Here is a 15,421-nt window from a genome sequence, read left to right on the forward strand (position 1 = left end):
TAAGAGGTACAAACTTGCAGTTACAAAATAAATAAGTCATAGTGATGTAATGTACAGCACAGGGAATATGGTCAATAATATTGTAATGAATTTGCAGTGACAGATGGTTACTAGACTTATTGTGGTGATCACACTGTAAGACATATAAATGTCAAATCACTGTGCTGTACACCTGAAAGTGATACAATATGTATGCCAACTATACTTTAATGATTTGTTTTTAAAGATTGTCATGCTAATGGAAATAAGTCAGACAGGAAAAGTCGAGAACCATCGATTTTACTCATATGTGGAATATAAAACTGAAAGCAACAAACGAACAAGACAAACAACCAACCAAAATCTCATAGATAAAGCCAAGAGTGGAGTGGTTACCAGAGGGAAAGAGGGGAGACGGGAGGTAGAAAAGGGTAAAGGGGGTCAAATATACGGTGATGGAAGGAGAACTGAGTCTGGGTGGTGAGTACATGATGTATTATAGAATTGTACACTTGAAACCTTTATAATTTTACTAACCAATGTCACCCCAATAAATTTAATAAAAATTATTTTTAAAATTGCCATACAAAATAGAAAGAAACAGATCTTCCTGTATATTGTTGGTGAAAGTGTTTACTGGTACAAGTAGAAATCTGGAAACCACTATATGAACATCAATGGGAAACTGGTGAATTCACTCAGTGGCGTATGCACTACAGTCTTCAAAAGGAATGATGGAGCGCTATGTGGACTGCATGTTTTATCATTTGTGTAAATAGGTGTGCATGTGAGTAAATATATGTGTATATATTTATATGTTTGGAAAATCCTTGGAACCTGCTTGGAAAATCAAGAACCTGGTATCCATGGTTCCCTCTGGGGAAGTAAACTGGATGACTGGAAGGAGACCGCCCCCTTTATGGCATACATCTGTTGATACCTTTGGAATTTTATGGTAGGCACATGCATTTAAACAACACTTTCATTAATTTTAAATTCATAGTTAGAAAAATAAAAGTCAGTCACTAATTCATAGTCATAAAAGACACATGACTTTCATTTAAGCAGCACTGTTTTTGTTTTTTGGCTTTGGTTGTGCTGTTGTTTTGTTTTGATTTTTGCTCTTCTGTGCTTATACCTTGGTTATCGCACCAAAATTCAGGACAAATAATCCATGTGCATCCAATTTAAGTTTCTTAAAAAGAATGTGAAGATCCAAAAGCCCTTTTATTTTGACGTGAAACATCATAATAGGAAAGGGGAGCAAGGGACAAAGAGAATGTGTCAAGAACGCCTTCAAGTCAGTAGATACTAGTCAGGGCTGATTGCCAAGCGACCGCCACAGACTGTCCAGCCATTTTAAAACTTCAAAGTCAGGGACATTTATAGGGATGAGTCCCTCCTTTTTGTCTTTCGACACTGAAAGTCTACATTGCTTCTCAGCCATTCATATCTCAGAAGCCAACAAAACTCCTGTTTACATCTTGCCTTCGGTTTAATTACATTTCACATTATAATGATTCCATTTAGAAATGTCATGTGTCCTCAGATAAACATGAAAACCCAACTCATGTAAATTTTAGAGCCAAGATTTATGAAATCATATTGTCCAGGTGCTTTATTACATTACCTTGAAATTGCATTGTTTTCTAGTGTAGATTATCTGTTTATTCTTAAGTTATTCCATTACGTTTGGATATGAAAAATAACACTGGCTTTCTCAATACAGGTCACCAGGCTGGCTTGGCTGGTGTGTTGTTTTCATACATTTTTATGATGTTCTTATAGTAAACATAATTTAATAAAGCCAAAGCACACTAAATAAATAATTGCATCTAGAAAAGCAATAAAAACAAATAAAATTAGTACTTTCATAAGTGGAAAGGTACTTCAATTACTGCTACAAGCACCAACCCCCCCATAAAATGTGTAGAATCATTTCCCTTATGCATATTTCTGGGATATAATAATTTGATTGAAGATATGAGGCAGCACACAGGAGGCTCCGAGTTGTGAAGTGTATACAGTTTCCAACAGAAGATGCATAACACCAGTCCTCAGCACCTTCACAGAACCTATTGTTTCCTGGCGTGCACACTGGCTGGCACCATCAACCATGTGCTTAATTACATTCCCAGCTTGTTTAACTGGAAATCAATCCCTAACAGCCAGCAGAAAAGGGGCACGTGTAGACTCCTACCAGTTGTCACCATGTCACCCTTCTTTGCACTGATGTTTTAGTGGAAGATTTAGGTGCATTCAGAAGTAGCTTAGAGGAAAGTATCAGCATGTCAGTAAGACTAGGTAAAACTCTAAAACTGGAAATAAGGAGCAGAATGTAAAGGTTAAAGTGATTGAAACGGAGCAGAAACAGGGCGAGGGCCCTGCTGCAGGACCCCATGGGGATTCCCAGTGATGTCTGAAATCTTCACAATTCCAGCCCATACTGGGTTTAAGCTAAGACAATTCAAGGGCTGGAGTAGAGCAAGTGGTCTCTGAAGATGAATCAAAAAGCTCTTGTTAGTTCCTTGCCATCTGCTGGCCCTCAAAATGGCCCTCTTCAAGCCCTACCCTGCTCTTGGGGTGCAGGAAGTACAGAAATGTATGGGGCATTAGCACTCAGGACCACAAACTTAAATACTCCTGACTGGCTGTGCACACTCTTAACAACAGCGTTAGGTTCCACCAACACACAAAGGAAACTGCTCACAGTAGGATTTCCGGGCCTCAGACATGAGCCGGACACTTCTATCTGATGTAGCTCTAGTCACTGGAAGGCAGCACGGGGAAGGAACAGACAGCAGATGTGGACCTACTGCTGCAGGGCCTAGAAGGGTCCTTTGGATAAAGCCCAGAAGTTTCTAAACATGTGAGTAGCAACTTCGCCATTTCCTCTTTCCCAGGACTATTTAGTTTTACTTTCTTTTTCTTTTCACCAGTCTGAACAGACCTCAGGTCAGTTTCTCTTTTTACTCTTCCAATAAAAGCCTGGTACTTGGGTTCAACTGCTTGGTATCTTGTAAGTTCTAAACCTCACTGATTTATGTACCTTTAATCTCACTTTTCATACATTTTCTCTCAGCCAGGGAGAATCCACTCCTTAGTCTGCAGGGGGATTCCATGAGCAAGAAGAGATGGGGGTTCAGATCAGACACATGTTAAGGCATCAAAGAAAGTCTGGAATAAAAGAATATTCATCTAATTCTCGGTTCAATGGAAGCATTCATAAACAGGAGGTGAGAAGAGAGGTCCTGAGGCCATCATCCTGCAGCTGACTTCAGAGCATGGGTGCAAGAGGAATTTGGACCTCAGTTCAAATGTCAGCTGTGTGACCTTGGGCCAGTTCCATCACTGGCCTTCAGGGATTGTTGATGAAAATGAGGATTTCAATGAAATGACATATGTAATGATTTTGGCACCACAGTACCTACCCTGTAGAAGGTGCTAAACACATGTGTACTGAGTAAATGTTTTGGTGTCATCGCTTTCTCTCTAGGATCAAGTAAAATATCATCCATTTGTCTATGTCACCCCCAGCTGCCCTGCCCCTCATGGCTTGACTTGACACTGTGCACCCCAACCTGAAGATTACATTTCTACTCATGTCTCCTGCTACGTCTTCCGGTAACAAAAAGAAGATTTATTTATTTTTTTTTTAACTTTAATTATCTTAAATAACATGCACTAGAAGTGATTTTTTTTTTCAGGTGGACAATTGTATGCATTTTAACACACATATGAATTTGTGAGTATTGCCAGGACAGGACACAGACCAGTTCCATCCCTCTCATGCAACCCTCCGTGGTTACATCTTCCCTCCGACCCTACCCCTAGGCACTCCCTGATCTGTATTTTGTCACTATGGTTTTGTCTGTTAGATAATGTCATATGAAAGGAACCATACAGTATGTAATCTTTTGAGATTGGCTTTTTTCTCTCAGTGTAATTCTCCACATTCATCCAAGTTGTTGCGTGTATCAATGGTTTCCTCCTGATTGCTGAGGAGTAGTTGGTGGTGCACTGCACACCTCAGTTTGCTTATCCACTAACCTACTGAGGGACATTTGGGTTGCTTCAAGTTTGGGGCAGTTATAGATACAGTTGCTATAAATATTCATGTGTAGGTCTCTGCAAGATGCTTTCAGGGTAAACACCCAGGAGTGAGTTTGCCGAGTGATATGGAAAGTATATGCTTAACTTTCTAAGAAACCGCCAAACTATTTGTCCAGAGCTTCTGCACCATTCTTCCCTCCCACCAGCGATGTCTGAGTGTTTTAACTTCTCTGCGTACTTGCTGGCACCTGGTACTGGCAGTATTTTGTGCTTTGGCCATCCTAGGAGGTACTGGTGGTCCAGTAATTGCCTTTTCACTGTCCTGAAGGACCTCATTGGTCCTAGACTTGAACTCAAGTGCTCACTGATGGCTGCTGAGCCTCATTAAATCCCCTCAGAAGAAGTAGGAAAAAATTATTGCAAAGACCAGTTTTCTAATGCAGTGATGGGACCTCTGGAAGACTCTACATAAGTTTCAGAGTTTGAAATGCCATGTCTTCCACCCCCCATCCATCTGTTCTGCTAGTGGTGAGACACTGCAACAGCAGATGACAGTCTTTGGGCTGGACCTCCCATTTCTTATTATACCCTTTCCTGTCCAGTTTTAGAGTATTGGTTATGGAAAGTATGTCTACAGTAATGATTTACTTGATGGGGCTGAAACTGGAAAAGATTCAGAGGCTGTGCACCTCTTAGGAATACCCTTCCTCTTCAATCTCCTAACTGGTAGTTTCTGAGTATTTCATTTTATAGGTGTGTTTCCAGGATTCAAGAAAAAGTTAACAGAGAGAGAGAGAGAAAGAGAGAGAGAGGGATTTAACATTCCATGCAGACTCCTGCAAAACAACACTATTTTTTATAGCGAGCACAGTTGGATGCACAAGTTGAATTAAGTTGCAGGAATAAAAGAAAAATGCAATTGCAGCCACTGCCAGTTCTCCAATGTCAGAAGTGCAATTGGGTAATAGCATTATCACAGCAACAGATCAATAACTAGGACATGGGATGTTTATGCTAACGTCACCTTAGAGTTTAAAAATGTGGTTGCAGTTCTACTAGAGTTGCACTATCAGGAATCTATTTACCCAAGAGAGAATTACATACTATCGAGGGCAGACTTCCTCTTCCCCCTTCAAGATAAGTGCTCATTTTTTATTCAACAGGGCAGTACCTGGTAAAACAAACTCTACCTTCACAGCGTCCACACATATAGCACTATGGCCACGGAGAAGGGGGAGGCTGTATATTCAGTGAAGCTGTATTTGATGGAGGGACCTCAATGGGTCCAAACTCAGGAAAGAAAATTATGTTGTGGTCCCCATAGGTCCTGTTGGAATCAACATGCCTTCCATGTGAATTTGACTTGTTTTGAGTTCCACAGGCCTGCCAACTAGAATACTTATTTATGTTTAAACATATTATGAAGAAGTCGACTTCCCTGAGGTGCAAGTTATATGAAAATAAAGAATCAAAATGAACAAAAGAGACACAGAGGTCACAACCCAAAGGTGACTTTGGGAGGTAGAAGAGTGTGGTGGTTGAGAATCGGTCCTTCTGAGATCAGCACTCAGCAAATGTGACCTCATCTTCACCACCTCATTCAGTCCTCACAGCAGCACTGCGAGGGTGGTCCAGTGGCCAGGCCCACTTCCCCGATGAGGAAATAGGCTTTCACAGGCAGGTCATCTGCTCAAGGTCACGCAGCTATGGCTAGGTGAAGTCTGGACTCAGAGCCCGGCAGTCCTACTTGGGATCCACGTGCAGCTCACGGGACATGTCCAGCCCTGACAAGTGACCAAGGCTGTGTTGTGAATGCCTGGCACCCAGGTGAACCTAAGACCCTCTGAGAGCAGATACATGGAGGTGTCACTGATTGGAATGGGCAATGAAGGGGAAGGAGAGAATCCCATCAAAATGCCTACAGGGGACCCCTAGCTTCTCTCTCCTGTCTCATCCCCCCAAGATTCTTAGTCTCCAAGAAAGGAGCAGGTGTACCTCTGACCAGCATGGGATGGAGCTAAAAGGGTGCAGGCTCTGCTTGGGCCAGGCTGTGGGTCACGTGGCAACAGACTCTTGATTAGACGTGCCTGCTGGACAGATGGAAATATGGAGCTAAGTGTATATGGAGCAGAACAGAGAAGTCCAGGGGAATTTTCTGAGGTAACTGCTGGAGCCACATGTCAAGTCTACTCTCACCATCTCCTTGGAGCTGAGTTCATTGGTCCACTGGGACCTCTGGTTCTAGCAGCATAACTGATACCAGAATCTTCACTCAGAGGTGAGGGCTGGAATCAGCAGCACTCCCAAAATCCAGCATGGAGCTGTGACTCTGATTTAGGCGTGTCTTGACAATCTGAGCCAAGGTCGAAAGACCAGGACTCTCAGTCACTGCACATGGAGACTCACCGTGCTCTGAGGCCCAAACACCCACTGCCTCTGCTGCTTCAGACATCTATGATCGTGGCAGTATATCTGCCCAGGCTCCCCATGCTTACCCAGTGCCTAAGGGCCAATAAATGACTCAGTGTTCTCTAGAACTTTGGATTGATTTGAAAGGATCTGGAACTCAGGGGACGTCCGGGATGGAAATGAAGACCTCAAAGTCCTCTCCAGGCTTGTTGGCACCTTGGGTTGGATGAAGTCACTCGGGAATTTTGAGCAGAGCAAATTCACATGACACTTTTAAGTCTGGAGAAATCAAAGGGTGCTCAGCACAGTGTCTTCCCAGAATGAAAGTGACAGGACAGAAAGTCACATAGCCCTGGCCAAGTGTTCTGAGGACAGATCGAGGTGACCAGCTGTAGAACTTGCTAAAGCCATGCACACAAAGGCTCAAGGCTTTACAAGTCATCAGAGAGATGGATGTCTCTCGATTTCACCAACGTGTGTTTTGGAAGCTAAAATGTGATTATAGGTAATGCTCCTGGGGAGGGTCCTGATACATGAAACTTTCCTAGTGGCGCAGTGATAGCTTTCTGATGGAATACAGCCACTCATTTGCTCTTCCCCATGGACCACAGATGGATGTTTTCCCAGCTGTCTTCCAAAAGTACTTTTACTGGCAATGTTATTCAAGAGAATGTTTATGCTGAGAAAAAGAGTGTTTGGTTATCTATTTCTATGTAGAAGTCCACCCTGAGAATCTTCAGTCTTGAACACTCTCAGTCTTCTAATCACCTGCAAGCTTTAACTCTCTTAGATTCGTCGGACTGGGCAAGGGTCTGTCTAGTGGTACCGAAGAGCATGGACTCTCGGAGACAGAAAGACTGCCCTTTACTAGCTGTGTGACGTTGGACAAGTTCCTCAGCTTCTCTGTGCCTCCATTTCCTCATCTGTGAAGTGAGACTTATAATAGTACCTATTTCACAGGGTTATTTTGAGGATTAAATGCATTAATACTTGTAACGTATTTAGAAAATTACCTGGTAGGTAAACAGTAAATACTCAAACGTGTTTAATTATTACTACAATTATTTTATAGAGTACAAGTAAGTGTTGTTTTAACAATTGGCCCCCTTGAAATATTTAGAGGTAGAGAGAAGAAGAGATCATCTGGAAAACATCACAAGTCAGACTCTCATGGATACCCCTGGACCTCGGACCAGTGCCAAACCCAGTGATATACTTTTGAATAGTGGGAAAGATGCTCCTTCTGAAAAGACAGGGCAAACTATGACACTCACTGCTCTGCACAAATCCTCCAGTGGTTTCTCATCACACTTAGAATCGAATCCAGCGTCCCTGTCAGGACCCTGCCCTGACCCCCCTCCGGCCCCAGCAAGCAGCACACTTGCTGCTTGCTGACCAGCGCTCCAGCCAGCGGGTCTCCTTGTATACCCCTTGTTCAGGGCCCGCCCACCTCAGGGCCTTTGCCTGGGCTGTGCTCTCTGCTTGGAATGTTCTTCTCCCACATAGCAGTGTGGTGTGCTCCCTCACTTTACCAGGCCTTTGCTCCAAGGAGGCCCTCTTCCCATCAAACACAGTCCATCCGTGGCTCCCTTACTCTGCCCTGCAGAGCACAGTCACTCCTTAGCATTATAACATATTGTCCACTCGGTTACCTTTAGCCTTCTCCCACAATGTACTAATAGCACCTAATGTTTACTGAGTGCACAAAGAACTCTACGCAGAATATACCCTTATCATCCTCAGGTGACACACGCAGAAATGAAGGCACAGAAATGGCAAGCCTGAGGTCAACAGCTAGCAAGCAGCAGAGCTGGTGCCAGAGCCAGCCTCTGACCACACCACTCACTCCACACACCCAGTGACTGCATCCAACTTACTCACTGGTGAAGCCAGTGCTGTGTTGGTAAAACGTTGAGCAACTGGCTCTCCAAAGAAAAAAGCTCCAATTTGCAGCATCTGCTGATTTACGTGGGTACATCCTCCCACAATGGCTGATTTCAAGACACCAGGTTTGCTCTCCCTGCTGGGCAAGGGTGGGCGGAGCATGCCACCATGTAACTTAGCTCCTTGGAAGATACCTGCTCAGGTACCACCTGGCACATAGGAGATCCTTAGCACACGTTTTTTAAATGAATGACTGAATGAGTTTAAGATAAAATCAAAGAAAACCAGTCTGGTACAGTCATTAAAAATCCTTCCATGGATATCCTTGGCCTTAGGGATGCAGGAAAGAGACGCTCCCAGAAATCCTGCAGAAAACCATGGATTCTTTTTCCTTTCAACCTATCTAGCGTTTCCATGAAGACACTCCACTGAGAACTAGGATACCTGGGTGCTACTGCTTGGAATCATATAAAATCTGCATGTGGCTTTCAATTTAATAGGTTAAAATGTAGACATATGATAGATAATAAATGATGACACTGTAACACTTTGTAGTCATTAAAAGAATGGGGTGGATTACACATACTGATGTAGAAATATGAGCCTGATCTATTGTTAATGAAAAAAAAAATCAATGTGTGAACGTTTTGTTTAGTACCATTCTCATTTTTAGGGAACTCTACATACAGAAATGTATTTGTCATAATCCGTAGCCATGACCTACACTGATTGAGGGTTGATTGTACATACACTGTGGGAATGTATACATAGAAATGGACACAATTTTGTATATACATAGAGAAATATTTAGGAGAATATAAACCAATTTCCTAACAGAGGGCACCTCAGAGAAATAAAGAGTCTATGGAAGAAATTTCACTTACTATTCTAACAAATGGGGATTCTGAATTGCCAGCCCCACTCCTACAACCCCACATAGAATCACCATTCCAGCTTTTATCATGTAAAAGTCCTTCCAGTAAGCTCAGGACAGAAAACACCCTGGACCCAGTGGACTAGGACTTCACTGTGTGCTTCTGATGAGAGGAAGCAGAGCCCAGGGCCCAGTGAGGAAGAACCAGCATCCAGGGCCAAGAGCCTGGTGACACCCAGCTCTGCCACTTCCCATGTGGGAGCTTGTGCTGGCACTTACCAGCCTGGGCCTCCCCAGCTTCATCTGTGAGATGGAGATAATAACAATGCTTAAGTCATGGTTGTCCCAGTGTTTACACTGGTAAGCACTGGGACAGTGCCTGCGTGGGGAAATGCCATTGAAGTGAAGTGTGTGTATCGTCACCATCATCACCACTAGCACTATGTCATGGGCACAAAGCATTAAGACCAAATATAAATAGCGGTAGATATGCTAACTCATTGGTGAATTCACATGTAATGTGGGCAATGGGCACATACTACTGAATTCATAGTTTGCATTCTTCATCTTTCTATGCACACTCTAACCAGAAATTCATGAGGTTGTTGCCGTTTGGACATTACATGTGCTTGTTGGAATTTATAAATTCAGCTTTACAAAGTTACAATGATAAATTAAAATTGAATCTGAGCAGAGAAACAATATCCGCTTATGTGTACCGCTCGTTTGTCATGAACTCAAATTTCACATGGGGATTTTCTTCCTGGTATTTTGGATGCTTAGCTTGATGTTACAAATACATTGATAATTTTTTTCTTTCCTTTTTTCTGAAATGGCACTTCATTTCTAGTATTCTCAACTTGAGATTGAAAAAGTCTTTTAATAACAAGTCTGAAGTGCTTTGCATTCAAAACTGAGGTTTTAAATGAAATAAGCATTTTTTTTAAGAAAAAATTGAATATGAGCACAAATGATATTGTTCCACGAGATTACAAAAATAAAATAGAGTGAAAAAGCGTTTTTTAAAAATTTCCCCGCGGTGCAATGATGGCAGCACTGAGGTGCCCAATAAAGGCAGCAAATCAGCTGAGCCGAGACGGAAAACAAGCTACCACTCCTCAGGGACATTGTCTGCAGACACACAGGGACAGGACTGACCCAGACTGGAGCCCCCGGGGCCCCGGGCGGGCCTGTGCAGCCAGGTGGGGCCACTCATGGAACTGGGCGTCCGGCCAGGCTCACCTCTCTGCCAGCCGTTCACCTGTGTCAGGGCTGCAAGGCTCGTGGCCCTGACCCATGCACCCCACACCCCGCACGCCGCACACCGCCGGCGGTGCTCAGTAAACGCGTGGAGAAGGGGTAAGTGGACGACGGAAGCAAAACGGCCGCAGGGCATCAGTCATGCAGTACAGCAGAAATTGTCCCGCGGTGGTCACTTCAAAGCCGCCTTCCGCCTCAGAGCGCAGAGCCACATCACGCGCTGAGGCGACTCCCTCCGCAGCACTTCTGGGGTAGGATCCCCGTGGTCTCACCGGGGGCTCCTAAGAAGTGCTGAGAGTACTACCAGTCTTAAAAGACTCCCGGGAAGTAAGTAACGGCTTCACTTGGCCCATCGTTAATAAAATCAGAGCCTCAACCAACTTCCATGGGCCTCGGATATGGCTGAGAAGCATCCAGCCTGGTAGCTGTTTGTGGCCAGTGTGAGGCAGCGGGGCCCCTGGCATTCGCATCGTGCCTGCCGGCCGGTGTCAGGACCAGCAGCCCTCACGCAAGATGTGATCTCACCTCTGCTCCCTGCTGATCGCATGCTTCCCGCTTATGAAAGGGCCCAGCCCGCTCTATCCGGACTGCAGGAAGCCCGAGAAATCAATGACTTCTGCTTCTGTTTTCCCCACTCTCATCCCTTCCGAAGCCTCGGCATCTATCCTTCCCTCCAGTCGACACACATAACTCCCCGTGACAATAACGGGATGTGCATGTGTACCGAGGGGAGCATAGAATTTTTATCTCTGTAAAAATGGCACTAACGTGGTACAAGCAAAGTTTTTGTTTTTTTCCCAAGGCTTTTACTTGGGGCAATATACTGTACATGTGGTTGTAGGTTTTTTTCCTTCTTTTTAATTTTAAATCGAGATTATGAACATATTTTATGCAGGTTAATATATCCTTTTCATGTAAAATTTAACTGAAACCAGTTCTAGCACATTAACGACAACAAGAGAAATTCTCCAGCTTATTATAAACATCCTTCAAGAAACCTGAAATGCATGTCCTCTGGAAATAATTTTGCTGGGATTTGGGTTATTATTAAAATTCTCAGAATTCTATCACTGATGTCTAGTGCGCCTCAAAGCCTTTTTCTGTTACTGATCAGAGAAACACTCTTTTCGGTCTTGGCAATATATTCTCGACTGTGAAAACTGGGCTGGGAGAAGGGGACTCTTTTTTTAACACCAGTCAAACACTGAGCAGGACATGGCATTCCGATCTTGGGCTGACCAATGGATGGAAGGCTGGTTCCTAAAACAGGTCGCCTCTCAACTATGACAGAGTATGTATGCCACCTCCCTCTGTCCATTCTGGGAGCTCTGATCGTTCAGCGGAGTTTAAACTCAAGGGCATCCCAGACAAGAGGCTTTGTCTGCACATTCCCTACAGGTCAGAATTCCCTACCTGTGCAAGTCCCTAGGGGATCATCGGACAGGGCTACCCCCAGCTGAGATGGGGACAAGCTCTTTGGGAGAGGTTTTTCAGGAATGAAGGAGAGTTATAATAACTTTAGAAGCAGATTCTCACATGTAATTTTCTCTTTGTTGAGTAAATAAGAAAACCCTATCATTCGCCTAAGTGGGCTAAATTGTCTTACTACAATACTGGGGGTGCCCAAAAAATATACACAAGTGGACACTTTGGTCAACGTTGTTCAAGCAGTAGTTCACCATCATCAGAAGTGTCTGGACACTGATGGTAACCACTTTGAGCACCTCTTGTAATTGCAGAAGTCAAACGTGACTTGTATTCATCTTTTGTTATCGGTACATATTGAGTATTACAATTTTAATACAGTTTTCCTTTCTTAAAGTGTGTATACATTTTTTTGGCACTCTCTGTATAAGTAAGTTCTCTCCAGAGGTGGCTGGCAGTGACTGTCCTGTCGGCAGTGACCCACCCGGAGCTGGCTACTGTGTTTGATAAGTTATTCAGAGCTGCACTTATCACACTTTAATGTTCCTCAGATTTGCCTGGGACATTGTTTAACTGCAGATTTGAATCAGTGGATCTGGGGTGGGGCCTCAGCCTCCGCAACTTGCGGACGATCCCCAGACTGCTGGCCCAGGGATCACATGTGGAGCCATGAGGACTTAAAGCTCCAGTCTTAGATCTCTGCCTTCAACCAGCCATTCACTCAACATGCACTCTGCAGATTCCAGATGGGGGCACAGTGATGAAGAGGACGGGTCCTCAGTGATTGTAAAACTAGTGCTAATGAAAATGTTAAACATATGTGCATCAAAAGACACAATCAAGAAAGGGAAAAGGCAACCTACAGAATGAGTAAAAATATTTGCTAATTTATATATCTGAGAGGAGGTTAATATCCAGAATATATAAAGAATTCCTACAACTCAACAACAAAAAACAACCTGATGAAAAAATGAGGAAAAGACTTGAACGGACATTTCTCCAAAGAAGAGAATTTTTTTCCTCAAAAAATTGAGAATAGAATTACCATATGATTTCACTTCAGCAATTTCACTTGTAGATATATATCCAAAAGATTTTAAAGCAGGGACTCAAAGAGGTATTTGTATATCCGTAGTCATAGCAGTAATATTCTCAATAACTAACATGTGGAAACAACCCAAGTGTCCAGACAGAAGAATGGATAAGCGAAATGTGGCCTATCCATACAATAGAATATTATTCAGCCTTAAAAAGGAAGGAAATTCTGACACACGTTACAACATGGATGAACCTTGACAACATTATGCTAAATGAAATAAGCCAGTTACAGAAAGACAAATATTCCACTTACACAAGGTACCTAGAGTAGTTAAATTTACAAACAGAGAAAGTTAGAAGGATGGTTTTCAGGGGCTAGGAGAGGGGAGAGTGAAGAGTTGTTTAATGAGTACAGAGTTTTTCGAGATGAAAAGAACTCTGGAGATTATTTACACAACAATGCAAATGTACTTAACACTACTGAACTGTACACTAATAAATAGTTAAGATGATAAATTGATGTTATGTGTATTTTAGCACAATTTAAAAAGAACAGTTCCTACCACTGTCTGTACTATCTAAGGTGTCTACGGTTTATACGAAGGTCTGACAATTAAGGTCGAGAACTCATCCTAGAAAAAGTGCTACATACCTCATTGCTGAATATCACTACAGTCACCTTCAAAGTACTCCCCTTGGGAAGCTACGCACCGACACCAGTGCCTAGTCCACCCTTCAAAAGCAATTTTGGAACTCTTTTCCTGGAACGGCCATCAGAGCTGTTGTCATATTATCCTTGATGTCCTGAATGTCATCAAAATGTCTTCTTTTCAATATTTCCTTTATCTTCGGGTAAAGAAAGAAATCATTGGGGGCCAGATCAGGTGAATATGGAGGGTGTTCCAATATGGTTACTTGTTTCCTGACTAAAAACTCCCTCGCAGACAGTGCCATGTGAGCTGGTGCATTGTCGTGATGCAAGAGCCATGAATTGTTGGAGAAAAGTTCAGGTCATGTAACTTTTTCACGCGGTCTTTTCAGCACTTCCAAATAGTAAACTTGGTTAACTGTTTGTCCATTTGGTACAAATTCATAATGAACAATCCCTCTGATATCGAAAAAAGGTTAGCAACATCATTGCAACAAGTTCTCAAACTTAACTGTCAGACCTTGTATAGCCTTTGTAGCTTAAGAAATGTAGAGGTCACTTTGTAAAAAGCAACCACGAGGTTCTAGTGGAGGAGAACGTCAACTCAGGCAGGTAAACATGACTTCATCATGGAGTGGGAAGTGCCAAAGTACAGGTAAGGCCAGGTGCTGTGGGAGCCCCAAGGAGAGGCCCTGATATCAGATGGGGAGGTGGTGAGTGTGTGAGCCATGGTGGCAAGTAGGAGGAAAGGGACAAGCCTGGGCACACCGAAAAGTAACAGATAGACTTTGGTCACCAGTGTGTCTGGGGGTGAGGGCAGAGCACCTAGAATCTGGATAGGACAGCCATTCACTGAAACAAGGATTTCCCAGTGGAACAGGACTAGGGGAAGGTAATGAGTTTGATGTGTGCACGGGTGAATTTGCGGTGGGGGGGCCTACAGGGGAGTGTCTCATAAACAGAAGAACCAGTCCAGAAATGGCTGTAAGACTCACGTTGGGGAACAAATGGACTTCACAGGTGGCTGCTGCACCTCTGAAAGTATTGACTCTCCCCGGCAATGTGGTCCAGGAGAAGAGAACCCCAGAGACAGCCAACACTCTGGAGAGCTGGAGAGGGAAGCCAGCTTGACCATCTGAGGCGGGCTACAGCCAGGAGGAAAGAGTCAGCTGGGGTGATGACAGGTGACCCATGTCTGCCTCCAGAGACAAGGGCACTGATGCATCAAGGGGTCAGAAATAACAGATTAACTGAGAAGTGCCATGCAGAGGCATACCATATTTTGCCATGTATAATGCGCACTTTTTTGCCCAAATTTGTGAGGGAAAAATAAGGATGCGCATTATACATGGGCAGTACTAATTCCATATCTATATAAATGTTTTTAATTCTTTTATTTATGCTTATGAGTTAGAAGTGTAACTCTAGAAATCGATAATGACATCCGCATGCAAACTAATACCCTGGAATACGATCATCGGTTTTGTTGGACTTATAATGAAGAGTTCTTGGCCTTCTATGATGCGTAAATATCGTAAATTTGTTACCGGTACACAATATTTCTTGTACCTTGTATCCGGTTTTGTGTTTTGTAATTGTTACATAAAATTTATTGTACCATAATATGTTAAAAAGTAAATGCTAAAAATTCCTTTATAATACAAAAAACAAGTACCTAAATGTAAACAAATAAAAATTTGAATTAAAATGAAAGATTTTTTTCTCTGAAAGTTTGGGCCAAAAACATGGGTGCGCATTATATATGGCAAAATACAGTAAATTTAATGTCTGGGTGAACCTAAATTTGTGGAGAAGTGGGGCTGAAGGGGCAGGAGGCCTCAAAAAGAAGA

At 43.1% G+C, this 15,421-nt stretch overlaps 1 protein-coding gene across 3 annotated transcripts in view; it reads right to left on the bottom strand.

The window, feature by feature from the left end:
- VSTM4 (V-set and transmembrane domain containing 4) overlaps window positions 1-15,421 on the bottom strand; it is a 102,118-nt gene that overhangs the window by 3,414 nt on the left and 83,283 nt on the right. The window lies entirely within an intron of this gene.

The sequence above is a fragment of the Rhinolophus sinicus genome, chromosome 15 (assembly GCF_057876585.1).
Source record: "Rhinolophus sinicus isolate RSI-liver-muscle chromosome 15, RSI-T2T, whole genome shotgun sequence".
NCBI lineage: Eukaryota > Metazoa > Chordata > Mammalia > Chiroptera > Rhinolophidae > Rhinolophus > Rhinolophus sinicus.